The sequence below is a fragment of the Chiloscyllium plagiosum genome, unplaced genomic scaffold (assembly GCF_037043375.1).
Source record: "Chiloscyllium plagiosum isolate Xiang-an unplaced genomic scaffold, Cpla_swu_hap1 HiC_scaffold_39, whole genome shotgun sequence".
Lineage (NCBI taxonomy): Eukaryota > Metazoa > Chordata > Chondrichthyes > Orectolobiformes > Hemiscylliidae > Chiloscyllium > Chiloscyllium plagiosum.
Genome location: NW_028270177.1, coordinates 13,570,470 through 13,598,369, shown reverse-complemented (window position 1 = coordinate 13,598,369; position 27,900 = coordinate 13,570,470). Strand labels below are relative to the sequence as shown.

The following is a 27,900-nucleotide window of genomic DNA, read 5'->3' as shown; positions in this document are numbered from 1 at the left end:
CATTGTGATGAGCAGATTGTCACTGATTCTTCAACCAATGTTGAAAGAGTCATACTGGGCCTAGCAATTAGCTGAAACGCTGTTAGAGTTTATAGGCGCTCTCTTTTTACGAAAATTAAAGTGAGATTCTGTTGTTAAATTTTAGGATAACTTGAATTTGTTTTATAAATCATGTAAAATGCCAAATTTCCACAAATTAAGTTCAAAACGAGGAACTGGAGCTCGCGCCTAGCACTTTTATTTTCGAGATGTAGTGGCACTTCCCTATTGTCTTCTCCACGAAATCGTTTTACGCTAATGACTGGGTACATCTTTCTGTTTGTTTTGTGTGATATTTCCGACCGGAAAACTAAACTGAAGCGGTGTGCTAGATAAAGCTAGACATTCAAATGAATTTTTAAAAAGCGAGTGAGGATTATGCTGGAAATGAGAACAGTTGATTTCTGTGCTACCCCACGTATTAAAAGATAAACAAGCTCTTGTGTGTTTTCTAACCAGTTGATTCTTATGCCAATTCAATGTTCCTATAAATTTCTGGTGAAAGCGCTATTTCATAGCATGCACATCATACTTAAAGATTGACCATCTATAGCCCCCTCTCCGCAATTATGTAGACCTGTAAAACCAATATCTTGAGATATATCTGGTTGAAATTAGCGTTATCTGTCAATCGCAATTCTGCACAAACTCTACTCGAATTTTAGAAACCCCTTCCCTGTCCTAATTGTGCGCTTGATTGGTCCAGATGCAATTTTTCAGGTAAATGTGACATTATGAAGGATGTGACCCAGATAGACAAGTCCATCCCTTACACTATCCAACTATATTTAGCACAATTGACGTTACACGGTCGTCAGCATCTGAGGTAAAATCTTGTTCTCCTATTACCTAATCAATAATCTCGGGTTAACCCCAGTCCTGAAATCGATTATGAATAAAATGGCGAAATAATCCTCTTGTCAATCCAAAGGAGTATATTTTATTCCATTAATCTACGAATTTATTATTATTTAAACAGCAACGCTTTCCCGCTTCTCACTCCTTACACGTCACACCAAGTTCAAGAACAGTTCATTGCTGTCTGTAACGCAAAATTATTCAACTCTAACACGAGTTAATTCTCTGAACAGTAATTCTATATCTCCACCCGCGAGCAAACGCTTTTTATGAAAGAATTACAAAGATGCATTATTGGTGCATTTAGTAGTCCTACTATGCTCCTGTTTTTATTTTACTTCTCATTCTTTATGGAAACAGGAGAGAGTAGTTACAATCACAGCAACCTCCAGGAGGTAAATCAGGACTAGAATCTGATTAGTTTAGTCAGAGTGATATTGAACGTTTTGGCGGCTAATGGATTCTATCCAGAAATCGCCAGGTGTTCACGTTTTCAGTCCCTGCTTCCCACTGAAATAATAGACGTTATTTTTCTTGGTTAATGAATAGACCAGATTTACTTTGAAAAAGGTGTACACGCCAGTTGTACTGGGTGGAAATGAACGCCGTGTATGTGGCTAGTGTCTGATACTGTAGTTTTGCGAATTTTATTTTTGAGGGAGCGCATTCTTAGCAACGCTCTGGGGATTCTTGAGAGAATTCGAGCCTCCTTCTCTAATTGTCGAAAGTGTATAATGAACCTGTTCATTTGCCAGCAAAATCCATTTGCAAATCCCATTCTGGAACCTTTTACCGCCACAGGAGGAAGTGGCGAAGCTGAATTAACTGCAAGGTAAAGATTGGATGTTTTTATGCGCCTTGGAAAATAGGCGAATAACTTGTAATCGTAGCAACAAAGTGAAACATATATTTTACAAGTAAAAGCACTGTGCCTTGTTGGATTCCGATGCTGCTTGAAATCAGATAAGTTACAGGCAATCTTGAACACGAAAGAATGAATGAACTTTGTTTTCCATAACGGCATGGTAATATAATGAGGAGGGAGATTCATACTAATGGCTTGACTAATTCGTCAGTGTGTGCTGATTTTGGTTTCAACCTGTCTTATTTAGCTTTTGCCCCTGCCTGTTTACACACTGAAAATCATTTCATGATTAAAGTGAATTGAGGGCTGAATTAAGTTTGAAATCTCCCACCACTGGCCCGGGGGCCTCCTTATTGGTTTGTAATATATTCTTACTATTTGAAGAGTGGTCACTGCGGGCACGCTTACTGCGTTCTCGTCTGCGGGGGCTCGTTTCCACCGATCATCCCCCACCAACACCTCCCCACCTTCGAGCCCCGAAAACCCTGTCGCCCCTTAGCATTTGAATGGCTGCAGTTTCTGAAAGCGAAAGAAAAAGGCGGGAAATCTTTGTGATTTGAATGAGGCTAGCGGAAGACGGGGATTGGCTGGCGTGATGGTGTCGTCATCACCCAAAGACCCAATTAGCATGTGAATAGCAGTGGATCTGGCGTGTGACTGAGAGAGGCAGAGGGGGAGAGAGAGAGCTGTCTCGGGCTGTGGGAGATTCAGATTAGATCACGAGCTGCCTGCAAACCTGCTGAGCCCCCGTTCCTGCTTAACGTTTCCCCCCATCCCCCGTCCCCAACCCCCTTCCTTACACCACCACCCCCTCTCCCCCACCCCCCCCACCCCCGAACCTGAGGGCAAAACCTGGAGAGAACCGAGTTCGCAAGCGGAGAGGTGCTAGGAGCTGCCAGATGTTTGTAGCTGACATTCTCTCTTCCTTCTTTGATGACAGATAGAAAAATCCTCTTGACCTCTCCTTCCAGCGCCTGGGATGTGGGGCGGAAGTTGGCTGCTGTCTTTGGTTATCTAGCTGTATGAGTATTGCTGATCCATCATAAAGCTAGATAACCGAAAGTAGAAACCACTTCCATAGCTTCGAGGAGAGAGAGAGAGAGAGCTCGACTGCAAGATGAGAAAATGCAAAGGAAGGGTCTGAGAAGAAAACTATTAGACACCGCAGTTACTCGAGACAAGAAAAGGAACACCGGCAGCGAAGCAACGTGAGTATCATCTCCCTTTACATAAAATGAGCAACTCTTGATTTTTTAAGTCTCTCGACTGCAGACACCCATCGCTAGTTCCGTAACCTTCATTGTAAAAACGCTTGAAAGCGGGCACGGTGTGGAGCATCACAGCAGACACCGAGCAGCGATGAAATGTTAAAATTATTACCACCCTTTGCGATTTGTCAAATTAAGGGGGCCCATTGGTCTTAAAACTGTGTTGAACCGACCCCAGGGTTCGGAGTATTGGTTTAATTTCAGGGCCCCACGAGAGACAGCCTTTTGGTTTAAATAGATTAGACATTCCTTTATTAGATTACACTCACAACCCAACCGGCGCGGAATGTGCAGGCAGTTCAGCATTCCAGACTTTCTGATTGGGTTTAAGTTTGGCCCCGTTAAGAGGTCAAGTTCTCGATAATTTGGTCACTTTTCAGGCCGCGGTGACAGCTGTTTGTTGCTGGCCTTTGGGTATCCAGGACCGATGAAGTGGAGCAGAAATAACGCCAACTTTCCTTTTATTTTCACTTCGAAGGAGGCGGGGGCTGTCAGGGACCCTCAGTCGCATCTCCATCAGAGACAGACCACATTGAGAGCTGTCCGTTCAGATCCGCCAGTGACATGGTGCTGAATTCTAATGAGATGTCCACTTTCAGACGAGCACTCCCTGGTTCTGTCTGTCTCCCTTTCTCTCCCCCCACCCCTCAAAGTGTCACCGAATGTCTGAGCTAATCCTGTGAGTACTATAATCACCTCTTCTCTGTCACAATCAGTGCTTCTGAGAGACTTAGTCTGTGTGGCAGAAGCGAAAGCTTTTGCTTTTTTTCGCAATTGTTTAATGTTACAACAGAATATAAAGTCTCAGTCTTGGAGTAGAAACAGTCTTCTGACCTATTTCCAGTAATAACAAACGCAACTTTAATTTAAAAAGAGGTACAATGAAAAATAAAATAAATAAGGACATTAACGTAAGCTGGCCATTGTAAAGAAAATCAAAACCACTTATGAATTTTTTTAATGTTAAAGAACTTACAGCATGCGTACCCATTGGTTTCACATCTACCAGAGGGACTTTCTTTTGTGTAATTTGGGCTAGTAATTCTCATGGTGGCCGGCCGTGGGGGAAAATCTTTTAAACAAATTTGCTCCAGAGCGGGAACTATACCAGAGTCTGATTTAATTTAGCTTCAGTCAGTATTTCTCCCGCTGATGTGGTCAGGCAGTCACATCGCTTGCTCCACTTGGTCCAAAATTTGATTTTGGAATTTGACAAAGGTTCAAAAGCTCATCCATCACTCGAGTCTTTATTTTGGCCCGTCGTCCACGTTTTCCTCTTTGCCCCCAGAATGCAGGCTGATTTCGATGGGCCCACTTAAGAGAGGACTTGGGCAATGTTCAATTTGAGACTAATTATTTTTGTACAGCTAAATTGACGCTGCAACGAACGACCCGATATGCGGATTCCATAGCAAAGGCTAGGGTTGGGAAATGGTCCTGTTTACATTGAAGTTCGTTGAGTGACATAAGCGGGTCTTACTCATCGTGCGGCCAGAAAGCCTGTCTGAGACACTTTCTGGTGAGGACCCAGGAAAATAGTGTTCGGATGGAATCGGATCCCGAACTGCCTTCGACCATACCTCTCAATTAGTCCTTCGGGAATGCAATTAAAAACCATCAGAAACTAAACCCCATCGAGCCTCCCAGCTATTTATCCCAAAGTTGTATCAGTAGCATAGAAGCGATCTGATGATCAATAAGAGACGCAAAGTGATACTTTTGTGAGTCAAATAAATTGACTTTGTAGGTACCCGTATCTCACTTAAAGTTCAATGTCCCATTGTTTGTTAGAGTATGTTTTAATTCACCACAGCTGGTATGGCTTTGGCAAAATCAGCATGTATTGTTGTAAATTGCTGTTGACAGAATTTTTATTTTTAACCAATGACTTTCAACTGAAATATGTTTAAAATTATCATTCCAAATGAAAATTTGTTTCCATTATTTTCACCTTGTTCAATTGGATGGGCTGTATATTGGTTTATTAAAATAACCTCAACCATGGATTTGCCCTGTGGGTCCTGCTTGATAACATTTCATGTAACTGAACCACAGAGGAATCAGGTTTTACCTTTGGTTTGTGGTGGCCAAATATTTTAACTGTAACTTGTAATTTCCGTTGATTATAATTTGGGAGTCTTTTATAGCATAAATTGTTTTCAATCTAGTGGATTTAGGTTGATTCTTATGCTGGACATTGGGTTCAGTGCCAATTATTCTCTGGTTTTGTTTGAACCTGAGTAGAAATGGGGTGCAGATGAGAAGCCAGATGCTAATTTGAAAAATATCAGCTAAGCCCCAATGAACTGAATTAGGACAGAGGTAATGCAGATGTTTATTCATTAAGGATCATTTTATGATCACCCTAGTCTATACAGAATAGAGTCCCTGTTAAATTAAGGTGCTGTTGAGATCTTATGTGTGACTTAAATCAGTTGGGATTTGTGTTGAGGTGAAGCATTTTAATGTTAACTTTCATTGTGAATTTGTTATAAACTCCTGTTGCCTTTTAATAATGTCCCCATACTACCTACTTCACTCGAGTGAAGGAGTTCAATAAACTTTGAATATTTGCATCTGTGGGAACAGAATGTTGAATATATCAAATTCTGAGAAACTGATTAATTGACATAACTATTTCAGTGCCTTTAGATTTGGGTAGTCTTTCCTCTATGAGTATCAGCTGAGATTTAATTTGGTAAAATAGTTTAACTTGAATAATTGTGTAGTATTGATATAGTCAGACCAGGAAAGTACTGAACTAATTAATCTCAGTTGGCTTTACAAGGACGGGTTCTCACTTGTGATCACTAGCCATCACTCTTGGCTGGAAAATGTTAAGTTTGGGCAGGGATAGGAATATAGCTCATTAAAGCTCATCCCTTAAAGAATGGAATAGGAAAATTAGATTTCAACAATTTTATAGGGATCACAGCCTCAGAATAAGAAGTTTGCTATTTTTGGGGAGACATTTCTTGGCATAATAAGTTGTGCATTGGACAGTTGTAGATGTTTGGTTGTCAAGTATATTCAAGACAGAAACTGATTTCAGATATTGAGTATAGGAATATTGCAGGAAGGTGGAAGTGAGTTAGATGTTTAGCCATGATCATTTTGGATGACAGCGTTCAAATGGCTGAATAGCCAACTCCTCTTATTTCTGATGTTACTTTCTAATATGTACTGTAATGTATAACCATCTTTTTAAAATACTATGTACACAGCCAAATAATTTGTTTCTGAAAAAGAAAAGCAACACTGATATTAAGAAAAAGCTATGATGAGAAGTCTTACCCATGCTGTCACCCTTCTTCCTCTTTCAGATGCTGAGACACCAGCTGTGCATTTCTAGATTTTTTTTAACTAGAGTATATTTTGACCTTTGTAGGGCTTTAAGCAGTTTTAAAGGCATGTTGGTGCTTTCTCTCACAATAAAGTTTTTAAAATCCTGGAAACAGTTTATTTTTACAGTGAGTAGTGCATTTTCTGTTCAAATGTGACAATTTTTTAAACCAAATGCTGGAACAAAAATTGATTTGATGATTGATTTTAGTTAAATTATCATGAGGACAAGTGACATGAAATTTGATATGCTGTCTCTGAAATAGAGCTGAAAAAATATTAAATGAAATTAAAGTAAAGTAAGTGACTGCCCAGTGCATTTGTTGCAACCGGCTTGTTCTCAGTGCATGCTGGTCTAAACATCTTAATTTTGCTTTATTGTCTTTAGTGCCTACTTTGGTCTGTTCAATTTTCCTACCTGTATCAAGTGCAGCTTTATTTCATTGTGAATATTGAAATCTGTTGTGTTTACCATGATGACATGAAAAAATTAATTCAAGTGTTCAGTTGGTTAATCATAAAATGGTTCTTAACAGAACGTACTACAAATAGTTCAAGTTAAAACATATAAGATGTGTAACTACAGTAACAGAACGTACTACAAGTAGTTAAAGTTAAAATATATAAGATGTGTAACTACAGTGTTACTTTTTGTAATGAAAGCAGGAAATACAGGAAAAATGCCTCAGAAGTCAGGTAGCATTTGTCATGACAGAAACAATGTTAACTTTACAGATTGCTAACTTTCATTAGAATGCAGGGCTCTTTTGTCTTGGCTGTATATGGCCTGTGTCAATTATGGAAAGGCCTGTCAGTGGAAATTTCAATATGTTATAAAATCCTTTAAAACATCTTTTCTCCTTTAGCCCTCAAACTTTTCCTTTTAACCATCAGATTTAATTTCTTCTGTTCTCTTTTGTTACTGCTGACACTGACTGTACCATGAGTGCATCTTCCCCTGTGATACCTCAGCGAATTGGCAATTTTCAAGTATCTAATGACTGTAGATATGCGTTGAGTGCAGCAACATGTATGATCTCACTTGTAGCCACTTCCAGTGCTCAGAAGCATGCATTTGACAGAATGGAAGAGTTGTCAACATAACATCATAAAGAGCAGGAATCCAGCCTGTATGTTTTTTTATATATATTCTTGCATTTCCTTGCACGGGGACTAAAACTAATGATGTCTGGTTCTTCCCAGCAAAGATTGACTACCTGAGCATAGGGTAAAAAGGAATCAGATATCTCTGTCCAATGTGATACCTTAACAACTAGGAAACTTTCATTTATTAAACAGGCAACATTTTAACCAAATTTCTAACTTAGGAATTAAAGCATGCTCAAGTAGTTTGGATGCCATGAATGGGCTTTCGTAATAGTTTTGCCATTTTGAAATATTTCACATTTTGCTGACCCCTGTCTGGGGAAATTTATTTCAATTATTTTGTCATCCTCACCTCTAAGATCACATTGTTCATTTTCTCAAGTATAATTCCTCATTGATTCAGTGAACTGAATTAAATATATAAATTGCAACCAGGACAGTATAAATGTTATGCTGATGTGCATCAGTTTGAGGCAATAAAAAAAGTTGTAAAAAGTGAAATAAAAGTAAAGTAGGCTTAATCTCAGGCCAGACCTAAAGCTTGGTCAGAAATATGTGGGGGAGTAGCAAACATCTGCCCCTATCAGTAAAACAGAGAAAACAATAAAAATATAACTTTTTTATGGGCTTCCATAAAATGGAAGTGAGGGTGAAGGGTGACCTGTGATTGGGGAATGTTAAGACTCCAACCCAACTGGGAAGGTGTGAATTCAAGTATCAGGCCTGACTATATCCTGGATTCACTTGACTATGTATGGTTAGGTTGATATTGTGTCTGATATATAGATAAATAGTGTATGTAAGGAGGAGAGCCAGAGTGATTGTGAAGGTATTGGGAATATCAACTTTGTTGTTCCCTCAACTGCTGTAAACTGCTTGACAATGAGCATTGTGAGTAAATGGAGTTTGAAGATCCTGTTTATTGAAGTATAATGCCAACCACCTACAGTCTCAACCTGATGGTTCCATTGTCTCTGAATCAGATAGCTGTGTGTTAAACCCTACTGTAGAACATGAGCACATAATCCAGATTGATACATTCATGATGTGCTAAGGGAGTGTTGCACAGGAGGCTCATTCTCTTGAGGTATAACTGAATCAAAGACACTATTTGACGCATGGTTAATGATTCTATGCAATCTTTGAAGAAGATAGTTATGGCTAAGATACGTTTCTCAATCTGCATTGTTAAAAAAAAATACTGTTTGAAAAATGGCCACTGAATTTGCCTAAATTATAATTGCACTGCAACAAGTAATTTACTATTTGTAAATTGTTTTGAGATGTTTCTAAAAAAGGTGGTAAAGTGCATTTAAATAGCAAGAGCAATAGTTCCAGAGGTTGCCCATTACAAATGAGAGCCATAAATGCCAGTCACCATGCTAATCTTAACCTTACTCATCAGAAAAGAAACCCTAATGACCAGGTGGAATGTTAGTTTTATGTCCTGCCTGATAAAATTTGTTGGCCTCATTGGAAAGTAAAATTAGGACAGTGTGTAATTCAATCAGATATCTGACTGGCAGGAAAAGTTAGATTTTCTCTCATTGAATGGGATGTGAAATAATTGTTCCACTTGGTCCTTTGCATTTTCCCATCTAGCAAATTAGATTAAAATATCTACCATGAATGGGGAGCTTTGTATCCATTGCGTTGTGTGAAGTTACGCAAGATGAATTTCAATAACTGCTTTCTAAGTAAAATAATGAGCAATGGCTAGTTAGATTTCTTTCTTGGCTAATATAGTACTTAACAATGGAAAAAACTGGACTCGGGTGTTAATATGATATTTGGGCAACAGGCTATCACTGTATACTATTTAATTTTGGTAGAACTTCATGCCAGCAATTAATATCTTTGTTTCCTGGTGTTGGACTAAAGATATAAAGATAAATACTCAAAATAGCTGTCAACTTTTCATTGGAAATGACAGAAACTTTTGAGATTCCTGACCAAGAATCAAATTAGAACTGTTGGGAATGACCAGGTCTAATCTTTGATCAACAGATCCAGATTAAAGATGGTTCTAAATAAGAAAAATTCGTGAAAAATATCTTCAAACTTAAATGATGCTCCCTTCTTTTCAACGAAAATGTTCAATAATTCATCATTTTGCACAGGCTATATTTTAAGTTGCCTGAAGTGAGTTGAGTCTTAAATTATCAATTGGCAGCTTGGCTGATTCAAGGTGGTACTTTTAGTTTTGAGCTAGAAGATGGTGGGTTCAAGTTTTATTCCAGAATTTGAGCACATAATCTCAGCTGCTATTCCAATTCAGTACTATGAATACCTTACATTGTTTTCTGGTAGTTGTAGTTTAGATGTTAAACTAAACTAATATAATTTCTCAAATTGATATAAAAGACCTTAGTTTACTATTTAAAGACTTCTCAGTGCCCTGATCCCTCAGTTATGTTTCAACGAATACAAATAAAATTAAACTAATAGCCTATTTAACTTGTTGCAGTTTGTAAGACCTTGTTCTATACAATTTGACTGCAGATCCTGACACAGCAGTGACTGTATCAGAAATGTAAAACATTAATTGAGACATAATTTACATTATTTTGACATAAATAGTGCTATTGCATTTTTTTCTTGTTATTTTCGTCCTAAGATCCAACTGACCTCTGATCTTTTTCTCTTTTTCCCTGAGGATAATTTTAACTCAGCTCAATTGGTGGAAAGTTAATGGGATCACATTGACTTCACTGATATATAAAATCAGACAGGATGCAAGATGATCCACTGATCCAATCATGGCAATTTCTGGTTAGATGAATGGCTGAATCACAACCAAATGAATAATTTTCTTTAGTTTTCATTGTCTTTCTTTTCCTGCTTCTCTTTCTATGTGTATCTTTAATTCAAGTCTGTTTTTCTCTGTTTGTCTGAAATTTCTTTTTTATTCTATTTTACCAAATATTCATTGCTACTCAGATTTTTCTTTCTAGTTCCTTATACATTTAGACTAACACACTGTTTATTTCCTCTTTGCACTGAAATGAACACTTTTAGCGCCATCTCTCTCCTCTTTTAGTTTATTCTTTCCTAGAACCTTAGGATCCTCGAACCCTTTATCTCTTTTGCCCTTCCTGTGATGATCTAAAGGCATTTATAAGTTAAGAAAACTGCCATCTAACCATTTTTTGTTTGATTAGCCTCATCTTCACCTGTCGCCTCTTTTATCTTGAAGTTGCCTGTCTTGGCCTATGATCCTTTACCTGGATATCAAAATCTAAGTTTCCCAGTTTGCCAGTCAGACTGCCGCAGGGAATTTGCTCTCATATCTTCTAACTTATGATTGCCTATTTGGACAGTTGTGTGGAGGGTGGAGTGTGTGGAAAGTGAAGTGAGAATTAGGGTAAAATATAAGTCACCATTCCTTGCCTCCAAAGGGTTGATTAAGGATTGCCTTTTCCCTTTATATTCCAATTTGAATTGGTTCAAAATGGTTGGCCTCTCATACTGGCTCCAATCAATACAACTGGGGAGTTGGAGCAAGGTGAGGGCAACAACATGCAGGATAGGAAGAAGTTGGTGAGAGGGGGTGAAGGGGAAGAAAGTGTGCAAGGAACTGAAAGCAAATGGGAGACATCTTAAACAAGCAGAAATTTCTTTTCAAAACAATTGTATTGTTTCCTGGCAGTCTGTTTACAATCTGAAACAAATTTTTCAACATTAGCATGTCTTGAGTCACTTTTTTCTTTCATTGAGGCAAAACAATCACAGCAGTTTTAAAGTGCTTTCATTTTTGGCTGTTACCTTTTCCCACAACTCAAACATTTTTCAAAAAGAAATCTCTGCTGAATAAAAATCTGTTTTCCTTTTACCAATGTCTTAAATGAATATAAAATTATATGCCTGTTATAGCTCAGAAGAAGGTCTGTCAGCTCTTCCTGACAATGCTAACTCTCTGTGAGAGCAACTCAATTACTCCCTTTCCCCCTCATCCAGGCAATATTTTCTCTTCTGATAGTCAAGGAATTTCATATTAAATGCCATCACTAAGTCAGCTTTCACCATACTCTCAGGCAATGCTTTCCAGATCTTAGCCACACATTGCATGAAGATTTTCCTTTTGTTACCTTTGGTTCCTTTATCATTCATCTTAAATCAATATCCTCTAGATTTTGACCCTACTGTTCGTGGGAGCAGTTTCTGTCTGCCTACTGTGTCTAGATTCCTCATTATTTTGAATAAGTCCAAAGATGTGCAGGTCAGGTGAATTGGCCATGCTAAATTGCCCACAGTATTAGGTGCATTAGTCAGAGGGAAATGGGTCTGGGTGGGTTACTCTTCGGAGGGTTGGTGTGGACAGGTTGGGCTGAAAGGCCTGTTTCCACACTGTAGGGAATCTAATCTAATCTCATCTAATCTAAAACTCCACCAAATCTCCTCTTACTCTTCCTTTTCTGAAGGAGAATAGCTCAAGTTTCTCCAATCCATCTACATGACTGAGTTCTCTTATGTTATCTAGTGGGATCTGGCCTTTAGCCAAGTTGAACCAGGGAAAAAATGATGATTCAATAAAAGCATGATGGAGCAGATGCTGGAAATATGAAACAAATATGCTGAATACTGAAGAAACTCAGCAGATCTGGCAGCATCTGTGGAGAGAGAAATAAAGTTAACGTTTTGAGTCTGATGTGACTTTTCTTCAAAACAGTTCTAAAGAAGAGTCTTACTGGAGTTGAAACGTTCCTCTGTTTTTCTCTCCACAGATGCTGCCAGTGTGCTGAGTTTCTTCATCATTTTCTGTTCTTGTGACAAATGATGGATGTGTGTTAATTAAGAAATAATTGGGTGAACCCTTGACTGAAATAGAAATAGAATTCCTACAGTGCAGATAAAAGCTATTTTGCCCATCAAGTCTGGACCAACCCTCCCAATAATGTCCCATCCAGACTCATCCTCCTCCATTCCTGTAACTCCACATTTACCATGGTTAATCCACCTAGCCTGCACATTTCTGGACACTATGGGGCAGTTTAGCATGGCCAATTTACCTAACCCGCACAGTCTTTGGACTGTGGCGAGAAACTTTAACACCTGATGAAAACCCATGAAGACATAGGGAGAACATGTAGATTACATACAGACAGCTGAGGTTATAATCAAACCCAAGTCCCTGGCACTGTGAGGCAGCACTGCTAACTAGCTGTATATGGAGAAAAATGAATGAGTGGGATTGGGATTTTGTGACTTAGAATTTGAAATAGAACTCTGACTAGAAAAGTATATGCCCAGACAATGTCTAACCTGCTCCTAATCTCTGATGTTTAACATCTCACTCCTGGAACAGTGTTCGTAAATTGTTTCTGCATCCTTTCCGTGCTTACATGCCCTTCTTAGTGTTGAGGGCCAGAACTGTAGACATTTCTTCAGTTGAATCAAAACTAATGTGTATAAAAGTTCACCATAACTGTTTCCTTCTGTACTCTGTGTCCTTATTTATAAACCTAGGATTCCATATGATTATTAAACATGTTATCAATCTGTCCTGCTACCTTCAATGATATATGCACATACATTCTTCACCTCATTTAGAATTGTATGCTTCATTTTATATAGAAGAATACTTTTGCTATTAGTTGAAGTTACCAGCCTCTGTTGATACTTCAGGCAAATGACCATCTTACAAGTCTGACCATAAATGATCAGTATCTGAAATCAATGCAAACTGGAAGACGTGGTAACTGAGTCTGAATGTGTGCTCACCAAGTTGCCGTACATTCCCTGCCCAACAGCAGTCAAAAGATAGTGATTACTAAAGGAAATCCTAGATATTTTTTCTCTCATCAGCAACTCAGGCCTCCCGATAAACTTTGGCAAAATTGCACCATCCACATCCCTTTCTAACCCAGGCTTTTATTTTTCTGCATGAAAAGAGAAATTTTGTTCTGAGTCATTCCTCATAACTTAGAGGCCTGAATCCTGGAATCATCACTGCCTCTCTTCTTTCAACCCTATCCAAATCAATTTTCTTGGAAGGCCAGATGCACACAACTTGTCACAATACTTTATGTGAAGCCTGACTACAAATCTATGAAAGCTTTGTATATAATCCCTGACTAGATGACTAGAATTTTTTTCCCTGTAGTTTCTTCCTATTTATGGGACAAGAAGGAAAATGACATGACAGCATTGCCTCAAATGTAATTGGATAACTCTTGAGAACACCCTAAAAAGAAATCTGCATGTTTCTATCTGCAGCTACTGGCAAGTGTACCTGTGAATTAACACCATTTCACCATGTTAGCTAACAATATTTTTTTAATAGCTGCAAATGTTACAAAAAAAGTAGACAAGTCTACATATACATAAATATTTCTTTCCTAAACCATATGTTGAAGACTGCAAGCTGAAAGACAAAAGAACAAATATTCTTTTCTTTCTAAACTTTCCTTTTCCTTTTTTTCTGAAGCTGCTGATCTTCTTTGGATCTTGCTGCACATATCCAGTTGCTATCCAAATGTAAATGAATATTCTTCATTTGTGGATCTACATGGCAAGATTATATTGATAGAACCCAAGTCCATTCCTTTTCTCATCTAACACCCATATGCATGTGTACATGCATGCAGAGACAGAAGAAAGACTTTCATTTGTGTATTTCTTTATCAATCCCTCAGGACTATCTCAAGCACTTTGCGTGCAATCATTTACTTTGAAGTGAAGCAACTACTTCCATTTTATGTGGATAAGTGCAGCAGACAACGTCAGAATGGCACTGTCACATAAGAACCAAGTAAGATCAATGACTAGTTATTACAACTTTGTACTTTTTGGATGGTGCTTGAGGCCTTTTTTAGTGTTTGAGGTAGGAATGTTGACCAAGAATATCAGGAGAATTCTCTACCATTCTTTCTACTATTCTTCTGTTATGAGATCTTTTCCAGTGTCCTTGAATCATTGGAGTAGGCAGGCAGGGCCTCAGTTTAATATCTTATATGGAGAGTGATGCCTAAGTATTTAACATTCCTTTAATAGAACACTGTAGTAACAGTGTAGATTATGTGCTCATGTCTTAGGGTGGGGCTTAACCCATAACCTCCTGACTACAAGATCTAAGTGATGCTGACTAAACCAAGCTGACTGTTGAATAACTGTGGGAGTCATTGACCAGCATAACAGGAACTTGGCTGATACTTTTTAACATATACCTCAGTAGTCTATGGGCGCTAAAGAAAGTCTTAGAACAAGTATTATTATATCTGAAATCACGAATGTGTCAAAGGCCAGGGATGGAATTAGAGCATTCATTTGGATTTTTTTTTGTTATTCACTGAGTAAACCATAATGTTGGATAAAATAAGTACAAGATCACACTAACCATATAAATTGCATAATTCACTTAAGCAGAGTGACTTGATAAATTTGGATGTTTGTGAGGTGGACAATAGTCTATTTTTATCTGACTTAATTGATTGGTAGGCATGCAGATCCTTTATTTGAAATATTAATTTTAAATGTTAAATGGTTTTTAATGATTTGAAGTTTATTTGCTAATGTGGTGATTTATGTTGCTTCGGACGTTGTACGTCTGGGTTCTGAATATGCTTCTTCTATTCAGTATATGAGTAGGCCATCACTGAACCCTATGACTAACATTTTTTTTAAACTGTGAATGTCCTGTAAATAGCCACGGGTAGATATTGGGGGAATAGGTGTTTAAATAGCAATAGATCTCGGGATTTAGCAGTTGACGTATACAGTGTTTTCCTATCCTGTGCTTTCAAATGTTAATTGCAATGCACTGGAGATGTGATACAGTGAATAGCTAGGGCAGTGGATGGTATTTGGAAATGAGAAAGATGAGGATCAGAAGATTTAGAGGACCTGGAGAGGTAGAAACAGATGTTGTTCTAACTCTAACAGAGTCCTGCCTGATATTCAATTTAAATAAAACTAAAGAGAAACACAAACACTGTACATTTTCACTGCAGATCTAAGTCTAATGGTGTGGAGGTGCAGGTGTTGGACTGGAGTGGACAAGGTCAGAGGTCAAATGACACCAGGTTATTTGAAATCACAAGCTTTCAAAGAACTACTCCTTCATCAGGTGAAGAGAAGGAGAAAGGGGGAGGGGGGCGGTAGGATCGTCTCCAGTGTCCTGACAAATATTTATCCAACCACCATAAATTGTCTGGTCATGACCACATTGCTGTTGAAGGAGCCTGATGAAGGAGCGGCACTCTGAAAGCTTATGATTTCAAGTAAACCTGTTGGACTATAACCTGGTGTCATGTGACTTCTGATCTAATGCTAATAGAACATAGTCTACATTGTGAATGTATTTAGCAACATTTTAATTGGTGTTTTGGAATTGGAGAAATACTTTGTGTTCCATTCCTCACAACAACGATGTGCAAATGTGTTGGTAATGCTTTTGGATGCTTTTTGTGTCCTGTGCAATGCAAGGTTTGCTAAAATCACTTTATTTTCTGAGAAAGGTGTCCCCTTAAGAAGCTTGCGCCAAATTAACACTGATAAGTAACTACAAAAGCAGCAGCACCTGAGTGCTGCTTCAAGCATAACCTCATCATTCTCTTACTTTCAACAGAGGAGAGGAGCTGGAGAAACCAGCCTTTGGCAAGACATCATTGCAGGATCTATCTGCAGTGAACAAATTTCATTATGGTAGAAATTGAGATCAGTCACATAAACTCATGCACTGTTCCCGTTGTTCCATATTTTACTGTCCAAGTTGCTACTGAGAGACAGGAACACGTACAAAAGCAGCAGAAGTCAGTAGTGTGAGTAAGAGCTTAAACAAATAGTAGCACTGAATCATTGAGCTACCTTCCATTGCAAAGCATAAAACTAAACATCACAATCTGCTTCAGGGGCAGTGATCCATTTTCAATGACTTCTGCTGGAAAGTGCATTTGAATGTGAACGCTGCCAAACTCAGCTTTTATTTTCTCATCCACTTGTTTCCCGCACACCACCACCACGTCCAGCAGCCCCCCCCCCCCCCCCCCCACGCTAATGAATACCTCACTGGTAATTACTGTGCTCAGTTTAAGAATGGATACTTACTATTGAGGAACCATGGATCTGTGCTCTGGCATTAGTCAGTGTCTTCAGGACAGGAGAGGAAAATCCTTGGGAAAAAAAAGAAAGGGATTTTCTTTGGGGAAATTTGCAATGTTGTTTTATTCTGTGATTCAGAAAGTGGCTTAAAATTGAGTGACCCCACTGTGCAAACATTGTAGATTCTCATTTTGTTTCTCCCTCAATGCTGGCCTGTAATCCCCATCAGACCCAGAGTGCAATATTAGAATGTTTTTACCCACATCCCTTAACACTTCAACCCACTACCTTCACAATAACTAGTTTCTTTCTCCACTATGCTGTACTCTGAGGAGATTTTAATAATCAATAAGGGGGGAGGCTGTGAAAATCTGGCTTCTTTGTGCTGTTTTAATTCAATTGAAAATCTCTAGGCCTCTGCACTGAATAGTGGTATTGTGTACACTTCTCCAGCTCTGACTGACAAGTCGTGCTTAAAACTCAAGAGTCTCTGTCCATTTATTAAGTATGTAACTGAATTTCTCGTTAATTATATTTTCCCACCAGACAGGCTTGCACTGTATATTTGGATCTCGACTAAAAAAGCATGTATGTTTGCAAATAATTCATGTTTCAGATACCTCAGCTGAATCAGTGGGTGTACAATGTAGCTGGAAGTCTTATAAGTAAATCAAATTTTAAAAACTTAAACCTGAAAACCATCAGTTTCATTTTTTTTGTCAAAAAGCAAATTGCAGCTGTTACTTTGTCCATATTTCCCAGTTAAAATGGTTTTCTGATATTTCTAGTTTCTGGAGGGCTGGAAATTGGAATTCTTATTTTTTTAGACAAACTATATAATGGTTTACTTTTGTACTGCTGCTACTTTCAGCTTCCTCATTCATCCTGTAACACTTTTTTATTCATTCATAGAATGCTGGTGGTGGGGCTGAGCCAGCAAATATTACCCATTCTTAATTGCCTTTGAGAAGGTGCTGGTGAGCTGTCTTTTTGAACTGTAACTGTTTATGTCCTATAGGTAGACCCACAATGCCTTTAAGGAGGGAGTTCAGGGTTTTGACCCAGCAACATGGAAGGAATGACAATATATTTCCAAGTCAGGGTGGAAGTGACTTGGAGGGGAATTTGCAGGTGATGGTGTTCCCATGTACCTGTTGCCCTTGTCCTTCTAGATGGGAATAGTTGTGGGGTTGGAAGGTGCTGTCTAAGGAGCCTTGCGGCATTTCTGCAGTGCATCTTGTAAACAAACCGCTACTCCTGTGCATTGGTGGTGGTGGAAAATGTGTATGCTTGTGGATGTGGTGCCAATCAAGTTGGCTGCTTTGTCCTGAATGTTGTCTAGCTTCTTGAGTGTTATTTGAGCGGCTGTTATCCAGGGGAGTATTCCATCGCACTCCTGACTTGTGCCTTGTAGTTGGTGGACCTTTGATGAAGGGAAGGTAACTAATGGAGCACTGAAGATGGTTGCGCTCATGACACTATCCAGATGAACACCTGCAGAGGTGTTCTGGAACTGAGATGATTGACCTCTAACGACTACAACCATCTTCCTTCATGTCAGATATGATTCAAACTATAGGAGAGTTTTTTGGTTGATTCCCATTGACATCAAGGAAGGATGTTGTGAAACTTGAAAGGGTTCAGAAAAGATTTACAAGGATGTTGCCAGGGTTGGAGGATTTGAGCTACAGGGAGAGGTTGAATAGGCTGGGCTGTTTTCCCTGGAGCGTCGGAGGCTGAGGGATGACCTTATAGAGGTTTATAAAATCATAAGGGGCATGGATAAGATAAATACACAAGATCTTTTCCCTGGGGTGGGGGAGTCCAGAACTGGAAGGCACAGGTTTAGGATGAGAGGAGAAAAATTTATAAGGGACCTAAGGGGCTAACTTTTTCACACAGGGGGTGGTACGTGTATGAAATGAACTGCCAGAGGAAGTGTTAGAGGCTGGTACAATTACAGCATTTAAAAAGCATCTAGATGGGTATATGAATAGGAAGGGTTTTGGGAGCTATGGGCCAAGTGCTGGCACATCGGACCAGATTAGTTTAGGATATCTGGTCGACATGGACGAGTTGGACTGAAGGGTCTGTTTCTGTGCTGTACATCTCTATGACTCTATGACTATAACTGAAAATCAGAAAATTGATTACATGCAGATGGGATTGTCAGGCAAAGTGCATGTTCATTTTGCTAATATGGATATCAGCCGAAATTAAAGTCACAGTGTTAATGATAAGAAGAGTGAACAATTGCCAGTTTCCTTTTCCCCAATTACATCTTGAATGGTTTGGAATGTTCTGGAGATGTGACACACATTGTCATTTTCCAAAACAAAAAAAGGGTATGAATGACTTTCCAAAATGATTCTTCCAAAAGTCCCGCAGATATTTAATTTGGGTTCTGCTGCAAGCTGCTTGCATTTTGTGTCTTAATTCACTTGGGTGTAACTATGTTTGTGTGTATGCACCAGTCCCCTTCTCTGAATAGGTAGATTTGTGATCTTCTCAAGGGAAGAGATAGTTGGTATAGGCAGTTGACTACTTCCCTACTGTTGGTCCTCAGGATTACAAGGATTAATTGCAGATTAAATCTCCTTCATGCTTTGGTCAGATACTGAAACAGAGTGCAAGTTCCTTTAGATTTTTCCCCAAACAATCCTAGTTAATGAAAGCCACAGAAACTTGCATTTTTATAGCATTCCTCATGATAGAAGTCTTGGGTGATGAATGGCAAAACTGGAAGGGAAAAGGGCAGAGAGAGCCTCAGCAAGATGAACATAAAAGACTTTCTGAGGCCTTTTAAGATGAATATGGACATAACAAGGTGAATACACTGGCAGAAAGGAATTCCAGTTGAGGAATGGCATTGCAGCTGAAGACCAGCCAAGGACAAAGTGGAGAAAGCTGTGAATGAGAGAAGAACTGGCATCGAAGATGGGGTTAGGGACTCACCATTGAAATATATTGTCGTGGTATGGTGAGGCAAAACCAGAGAAAGGTGTAAAAATGAGAATGAAAACCCCTGGGGAATAGAGAGCCAACAGCAGTTGGCAAGAACTGTGTGAGAAAGTAAACCTGGTGATTTGAATTATTTTGTTTGTGGAGGGTGGAAGAAGAGCAGCCTACAAGGAGAATATTGGAGAAGGGCAGACTTGAGATGATAAATGAATGGTTAATGATTTCATTGACAGAACAGAGAGGTAGCAACATGGGTGCGACTCATTTCAGGCCTGAGGGAAAGCAGCCTTGATACTACAAGGTAGATAGGCAAGAGGCTGGAAGAACACAGCAAGCCAGGCAGTGTCAGGAGGTCGAGAAGTCAATGTTTTGGGACTTTGCCACCTCCTAATGCTGCCTGGCTTGCTGTGCTCTTCCAGCCTCCTGCCTGTCTACATTGGCTTCCAGCATCTGCAGTGTTTTTGACTCTTGATAATACATGAGTTTGAGGAAGGAGTGATGCCTGATATTGAGTTGGAGGCTAAAGTTCTACATCTTTTGGTTTGGTAGAGGTGATGGCAAGGAGAGTAAATGTAGTCGAGTTAGGTATTTAATTGTCTCTGGAAACTGGGGAAAACAAACTACTTTTTGTTTGCTGGCATTGGCTGTAGGTTATTTTGGCTCACCAGGTATTAAAAGCAATAAATTCAATTGTTAAATGGTAACTTCCACTTAAAAGAAGACCTTGAATTATATTTGAAATGTTTTTGTCATTGCGATGGAGGCATAGGTTATAACCAATTTCCACACAAGTAATAAATGAAATAATGTTTTATTTGTTAATCCATTTTTGCTGGTTTAGGGTAAGGAGGGGTAATATGTATCAGATACTGGAAAACCTCCCTGCTGTTCCTCCATTTGGCGTTGTGAGATTATCTGCCAAGTATGCAGATGAGACATCAGGTTATGATTGTGGAAAATACAATACTATACAAATATTGCTGTGGAATATCAAGCCAGTAAATGTGTTTGAATCATGAAACAGAGCTTAAATCCGTGACCTTCTGATCCAGAGGTGAGACTGACACCAATTCAGCCAAATTAATGTGAATGGCTAACTAGACAATTGTAGATTGTGGCAACTGCTGAATAGTCAAAAGGAGAGATGGAGAGGTAGTGCTAAATTTTATAAAATGTGTGAAAACTGAATTTATGTTTCCAGTGCATTGGTAAGGTTGGAACCCTGAAGTCACCTTGTTTGTAGATGGTTCCTCAGGATTGAGGTTGATTTGTTTCCACTCTAGTTTGATGGGTCAAATTTGATTGTTAAGTCCAATGTGTGCATGTGAGGCAGGTGGTCTTGAAGAGTATGGTAGATGGGTGGTTTGAAGGTTTGTCCACACTCTCATATGCCTTGACATAATCTCTTCCTGTCCTTAATGAAGTCTGTCGATGAGTTGATCCTTTCTGAAGGAATGTTCTCCATTTGGTCACAAGCATTTCTATTTGTCCTGGGTGTTTTCTAAAATTACCAAGTTGTGAGTTGAGCTGTTGTTTTGGGAGCCTTGTGTCAGGTATATGCACAATATGTTCTGCCCAGTAGAGTAATGAAGGTGCTTTGGTGATGGGCTTGTTGGCTTGGGAGAGCATGTCAGTTTTGGACCCATTTTCTTGCCACCAGATTTGGTGGATCTTGTGAGGGCATTGCTGTACCTATTCCAGTTTGAGGTGCCTGCAGTTGGTTACCCAAGTCTTTCATGCATTTAGGAGCAGATGAACTGCTGCTGCCTGGTAAACCATGACCTAAGCCAAGTTTGTGTTCCTGATCCTCAAATACTCTTTTCTCACTTAACTCAAGGCCAAAATGACACTTTGGAGGTGATGATGAATTTTATATTTATGTCTGGCTTTGCTGAGAGGAAGCTCCTTTTAAACTTGCAATGAACCAGGGACGACTCTTGTGAGCCTTGAAAGAGAAGTCATGGGAGGAGATATAGTATCCTCGGTTGTGATGCGTGTGAATGGAAGCAAGAATGGGGATGGCTACAGAGGAGCATGAATGATCCATGTTTCTAAAACCAGCAGATGATCAAGGGGAATGAAAAGAGGCAATGAGTTATGCTCACCATCATACAGGATGATGTTGATTTTACCAAGCATGGTGCTGGTTTATGGGCAGCGTTGAAAACTGACTAGAAATGCTTGAGCAAAGAATAATGGGAAAACAATGGGATATCAATTGTGAAAGATTTTAATATCCATCATTATTTGTGGCAGAAAATAGTAACTTTTTGGAGAAAATATCTTCTACTCTCTTCCTTTTGTTGCATATACTTTGGAAGATAAAATATAGAACAGCATAGCACAAGAAACAGGTCCTTTGGCCCACCATGACTACGCTGACCATGATGCAATTCTAAACTAATCCCATCTGCCTGCACATAGTCCTTGTCCCTCTATTCCTTGCCTATTCATTAACTTATCTTGAGGCCATACTCTCTAGTCTTTAACTTAGATATCGATGGCTAATTTGGTGCCTCTCTTGTTTGTTCTCTTTATCCTTTTGAATACTTACCCATTTTGCTCTCAGACTCCTCAGTTCAAGAAAATGAGTCTCTAGCTTCCCGTTGTAACCTTCCCCTTTAACTAAGAAACTTCATTCTTGGGAGTAGTTTACAAGATTATGTGGCACTTTCACTAAGACCAATATATTGTTCCTATTGTTAAGTACTAAAACAATGCCATACCTATCTCAGATAGTATAAATTTTAAAAGATAACAAAGATTCTACTTAAATATGGAAGCTACTGCTGTGGAGACACTCAATAAAGAAACAAAACTGGGAATAAAAAAAAACGATTAAATTAAAATTTATGTACTTCCGAACTTCTGATATGAAACAATTTTAAACATGGAGTATAAGGTTTGTTTCATTCTCAAATAATAATATTTGCTACAAAATAATTATTCCTTATTTTTGTGTGTTATTTTTGAAAGCTGGGAGGGTGCTCATTTGGAAGTTAGACACTCACAGATCTTTTGATTTGCAAGTTCTGTTTTGGCACATCAAATTCTCTGTAGTACCTAGTACAGTAGTCACTAATCCTAGTCTTGGGGACCTCTTACAGTTTTTTTTTGATAATTGTTTCACTGGAGAGGTGAACACCTCTACTACATCACACCCAGTCATCTTGCCCCTTGGTAACAGGGTGTTATCTGGCTCACCGAACAATGCCTTGGGAGATCTGTTATTTGTATGTAAATAGGCGTATTTTTAGCCGTTTACATCACACTTTATTTTGCATTCAAGACAATTTTAGAAACAAAAAAGAAAACAACTTTCTTAATGGTAGGTGCTACTTACCTGTATCTTGAAAGTCAAAAACATTTGACGATCAGCAAATTTCCCCCATTGTGTAATGTAAATTCTGACTACAGGCTGTGTTTACTTAACAATAATTAGATGTTTAAAGAGTGACAGTTGCATCTTACAAGCAGAGCAATACGCAGAGGTCAGTTTCCCATGATCAACTTCTTCTCTGCTACTGTAACTTGACCAAAACTACCAAGGTCACTATCTCTATATGTATGCAGGATTTTGCATAGCAGCTCTTTTGATATAGTGGTGCTGGAAGAGCACAGCAGTTCAGGCAGCATCTGAGGAGCTGTAAAATCGACGTTTCGGGCAAAAGCCCTTCATCAGGAATAAAGGCGGAGAGCCTGAAGTGTGGAGAGATAAGCTAGAGGAGGGTGGGGGTGGGGAGACCACCCTCCTCTTGCTTATCTCTCCACACTTCAGGCTCTCTGCCTTTATTCCTGATGAAGGTCTTTTGCCCAAAGTATCGATTTTACTGCTCCTCGGACGCTGCCTGAACTGCTGTGCTCTTCCAGCACCACTAATCCAGAATCTGGTCTCCAGCATCTGCAGTCATTGTTTTTACCTAGCTCTTTTGATATTACAGCAATGCAGTGGAAGCAGATTTAAGGAACTTTCTGACTATTTTGTGTTACATGCTGAGTTAACACAACAGCTCATGATCTGACTTATGAGCAACAAAATGGGACAACTGTTAGTGAATTATTAAAAGTAATAAATTGAGCAAAAAATGGCATGTGGCTGTTTTTTTAAAAACAAATGGAACAGGCTACGTATTTTTATCAGCTGTAGAATTTTCGACATTGTAGAATGTTCTGCAGTAGAAACAGATGTCATGTTAACTGTGTGAGACTATGCACTGAAAGCCTTTCAGTCTGTGTTGGGTTGGTTTTGAAAAAAATTATTCAGTCACCAACACAATTCAGAAAGTGTCATGTTCACCACTATTCTGACATGAGTTAACTGATTTCAATCTGTGAACTTAAATGGCACAATACAATTAGTTTTGGTTAGGGAAGGAAAACTTAACCAATGTTCCAACTCTTAATTGCCATGTAGAGATCCCTGATGAGAATGCTTGTGTATTTGTGGTAAATGAGTCAACAATTCTCATAGGTATAAAGCACCTTTGATGTAACATAAGGACACAGATGGTGTTTCACAGGAGGGTTACAAATAAAATCTGACACTGAACTATGCAAGAAGATATTGGTGGAGGTGATCAAAAGTTTGGGAAAAGAGGTAGGTTTTAAGGATCACCTTTAAAAAAAGAGGAAAGGTCATTAGAAATGGAGAGATTTAGGGAAGAAATTCCAAATATTATGGCTTTGACAGCTAGAGTTATGACCAGCAATGGTGAAATTACTAAAATAGGAATAATCAAAAGCCTAGAACTAGATGAATGTTGATGTCTCAGAGTGATGTAGGGCTGGATAAAAACACAGGCCAAAGGAGAGGAGAGGCCTTAGAAGGATTAAAAACAAAAATGAGAATTTTATAATATAGATAATAGTTGATTGTGAGCCACATAATGTCAGCAGAGGGGTGATGAACAAATGAGACTTGGCCCAAGTTAGGACATGAGAAGTAAGGTTTTGAGTGATACCAGGGTTATAGATAGTGGAATGCAATAAGCCAATCACGAGTGTGTTTGCATAGTCAAGTCCTAGAGATAACATGTGTGAATGGAGACTTCAGTAGATGAGTTGAGGCAGGAGGCAAGTTGGACAATGTTATAGAGATGGAAGCAAGTGGATTTAGCAATGTCACACATATGTGGACAGAATTTCTTCTCATGGTCAAATCTGATACCAAGTTGGTGAACAGTCTGGTTCAGTCTCAGATATTTGTCAGGGAGAGAGAAGGAGTCAGTGGCTCCAATATAAAATGTATAGCAGTGGGAGAACACATTGCTTTGGCCTTTCCAGGATTTAATTGCAACTAATTTCTCCTTATCTACAGAAGCTGAGTGACATTTTTGAGGCAGCAGTGGCATCACAGGAAATGGCAAGAAAGTAGAGCTGCATGCCATTAGTCTATATACGGAAACTGACTGTTTTAGTATGACTCAGTGGATAGGATCAAATTTAGGTCTATTGCACTGTCACTGTCATACTAACTATCTACCAACACTTAATCATAAATGCCAGATGAGGTGATTGGCAAAACTGACCATCTTCTTCAAGGACTGATCATTGCAGAATGGCCCAGCTACTACTACAACCTGTATAATAACTTAAGCACAGTATAAACAGCCAAATGTAAAATAAAGTATACATAGAACATAGAACAGTACAGCACAGGAATAGGCCCTTCCGCACACCATGTCTGTGCTCACCATGGTCCCATTCCAAACTAATTCTATCTGTCTGCACATGTCTGTGCCCCTAGATTCCTTGCCTGGACATATGTCTGTCCAAACAGTTATTAAGCATTTCTATTGAATTTGATTTGACCATCTCTCCTTGCAGAAGGTTTCAGGTACCAATTACCCTCTGTGCCAAAAAAACTTGCCTCACACATCTCATTTTAAATTTATGCCCCTTAGTATTTGATATTTCCACCCTTCGAAAATACTCTGATCCACCTTATCCATCCCTCTCATAATTTTATATACTTCTACCATCCCTCAGCCTCCGATGCTGTAGTGAAAATAATCCAAGTTGGTCAGTTAATACACTCCAAAGCTGGTAAACCTCTTCTGCACCCTTTCTAAAGCCTCTACGTCCTTTCTATATTTTGGCAACCAGAACTGCACACAATATTCCATATGTGGCTTAATTAAAGTTTTATATAACTGCAACATATTTTTTGCCAATTTTTATAATCAATTCCCCAACCAATGAAGGTAGGCATGCCATCTGCCTTCTTTACCACCTTATCCACTTGTGTTGCCACTTCCAGGGAGCTATGAACTTGCACCCCAAGACCTTTCTTTATATCAATTCCCCTAAGGGTTCTTCCCTTTACACTTGCCCTTCCTCTTGCATTTGACCTCCCAAAATCCATTGACTCACAAGATTACTAATGGAAATTAATCTGGATAATGTATGATGTGGATGGAAATTGTCACAGAATCAGGGGAATTCCTGCCAGCATGCTGTTTTCGGGGGCTCATTCCCAGTAGGAGCAGGTATGAGGAGTGAGCATTACAAGAGAACTAAAGACAAAGCAGACTGGAAATGAATATAATGTAGGGAGATGAGAAAGTTGGAAATGAAAGAGGGTGAAAGGTGTATATGCATGAACTTTGAATGAAGTGGGTTGACCCCCACTCACCTATTGTACTCTGCTACTTTCTTCCCATCCCCACCCTCCTCTCATTTATCTCTCCACCCTTCAGGCACTCTGCCTGTATTCCTGATGAAGGGCTTTTGCCTGAAACGACAATTTTCCTGCTCCTCAGATGCTGCCTGAACTGCTGTGCTTTTCCAGCACCACTCTAATTCAGAATCTGGTTTCCAGCATCTGTAGTCATTGTTATTACCTAAAGAATAGAAGTGTCAGTGGAACTGAGGAAGAAATTAAACTCCATCTGTCATTTCTCTGCCCAACTTTCAAAATCATCTATATCCTGCTGTATCCTTTGACAACTACCCTCACTGTCCACAACTCCTCCGATTTTTGTGTCATCTGCAAACTTAATAATCGGACTACCCAGATTTTCCTGCAAATCATTCATCTAAATTATAATCTGCAGAGATCCCAGCACTGATTCTTGCAGAACACCCCTGGTCACAGACCTCCAGTCAGAAAAACACCCCTCCACAACTACCCTCTGTTTTCTATGACCAAGCTGGTTTTGTGTCCAACTTAGCAATTCATCACTAATTGCATATGACTTAGTCTGGTCCAGAAGATTATCAATAGAGACCTTGTCAAATGTTTTCTAAGGTATATAGACAACATCCACTGCTCTACCCTTATCAATCATCTTTGTTACTTTCTGAAAAAAACATAATCAAATTTGTGAGACAAAACCTCTCCTACGCAAAGCCATTCTAACTATTTTTCAAATGTGATAATGGCTGATGTCTATCCAGAAATTACATCAGTATCACTTTCCTAACTCTGGGTGTCCCTGATGTGACAGAAATGATGACCAGTTAAAGGATAATTATTTAAAGAGGGGAAAAGACTATTGCAATCATTCTGGTGGGGGAGGACAGTTGAGACCAATCTAACTTTCTGTCCAATGAAAGCAATGGAGGATATTCCAAATTACTCTCTCTCCTCTAACTCTCCTCAATTCATAATGGCATTCTTCTCTATTTCGTCCTCTCCATTATTGTACCAGCTTCTCTTTTCTTTCTTCCTCCGTTTCGCTGACACTACCACTCTTTCCCCAACCATGGCAATTCCCCAGTTGACATTCAATCTCCCTCAATCAGGGTTTATGCTTACACACTTCTCACTCTTTCATTTCCCACTTTCTCACTTCCCTACATTATTATCCATTTCCAGCCTGCTTCCTCTTTATTTTCCAGATGATGTTCCCTCCTTTAGTCCTGTTCTAATGGAAATAAGCCCCTGTATACAGCATGAATACCTGATTCTGTGACAATTTCTATCTATATCATACATTATCCAAACTCACTTCCATTAGCATTATGGACAATGCCAGGGGGACAGGAATTGGACCAAAAGAAGCCAGATTCGGAGAACTGGATATGCAGCTCTCACCAGCTGTACCCATTACACAGAACCTGTCAACAATAAAAGGCTGATAATTGGCATGCATGTCATTGTCTAGGCTAGCATCTGTAGAATGGCCTATTGGATGAGTTAGAGGATGATGTAAAGTACTCAACAAAATTTTACTCGACTGAGAGTCAGCATATTCAGTAAGGAGTTGGGGGGGAGGGGGGGGGTTAAGAAAATGCTGAATAGTTTTATGCATAAAGAAAACAGGTGCATTGTACTAATTGTACTCTAATTTCTCTGGCAATGTGGTGACTATGGTTCACATGTCACCTGAAGCCTCTACATGAACCCAGTATAGGCATAATGTAAAATCCTGTGTTTTACTGTAATGTGATCCACTATATTGAAATAAAAAGATTCCA

The 27,900-nt window shown here is 39.1% G+C and overlaps 1 long non-coding RNA gene across 1 annotated transcript in view; it reads left to right on the top strand.

Moving 5' to 3' along the window:
- The first annotated feature begins 2,831 nt into the window (after window positions 1-2,831).
- The window catches only part of LOC122540938 (uncharacterized), an 86,798-nt gene continuing 61,729 nt past the window's right edge, over window positions 2,832-27,900 (top strand). Inside the window, exon 1 of the long non-coding RNA XR_006309464.2 lies at window positions 2,832-2,970. This is a non-coding gene — a long non-coding RNA (uncharacterized LOC122540938). The remainder of the gene's footprint in view (window positions 2,971-27,900) is intronic.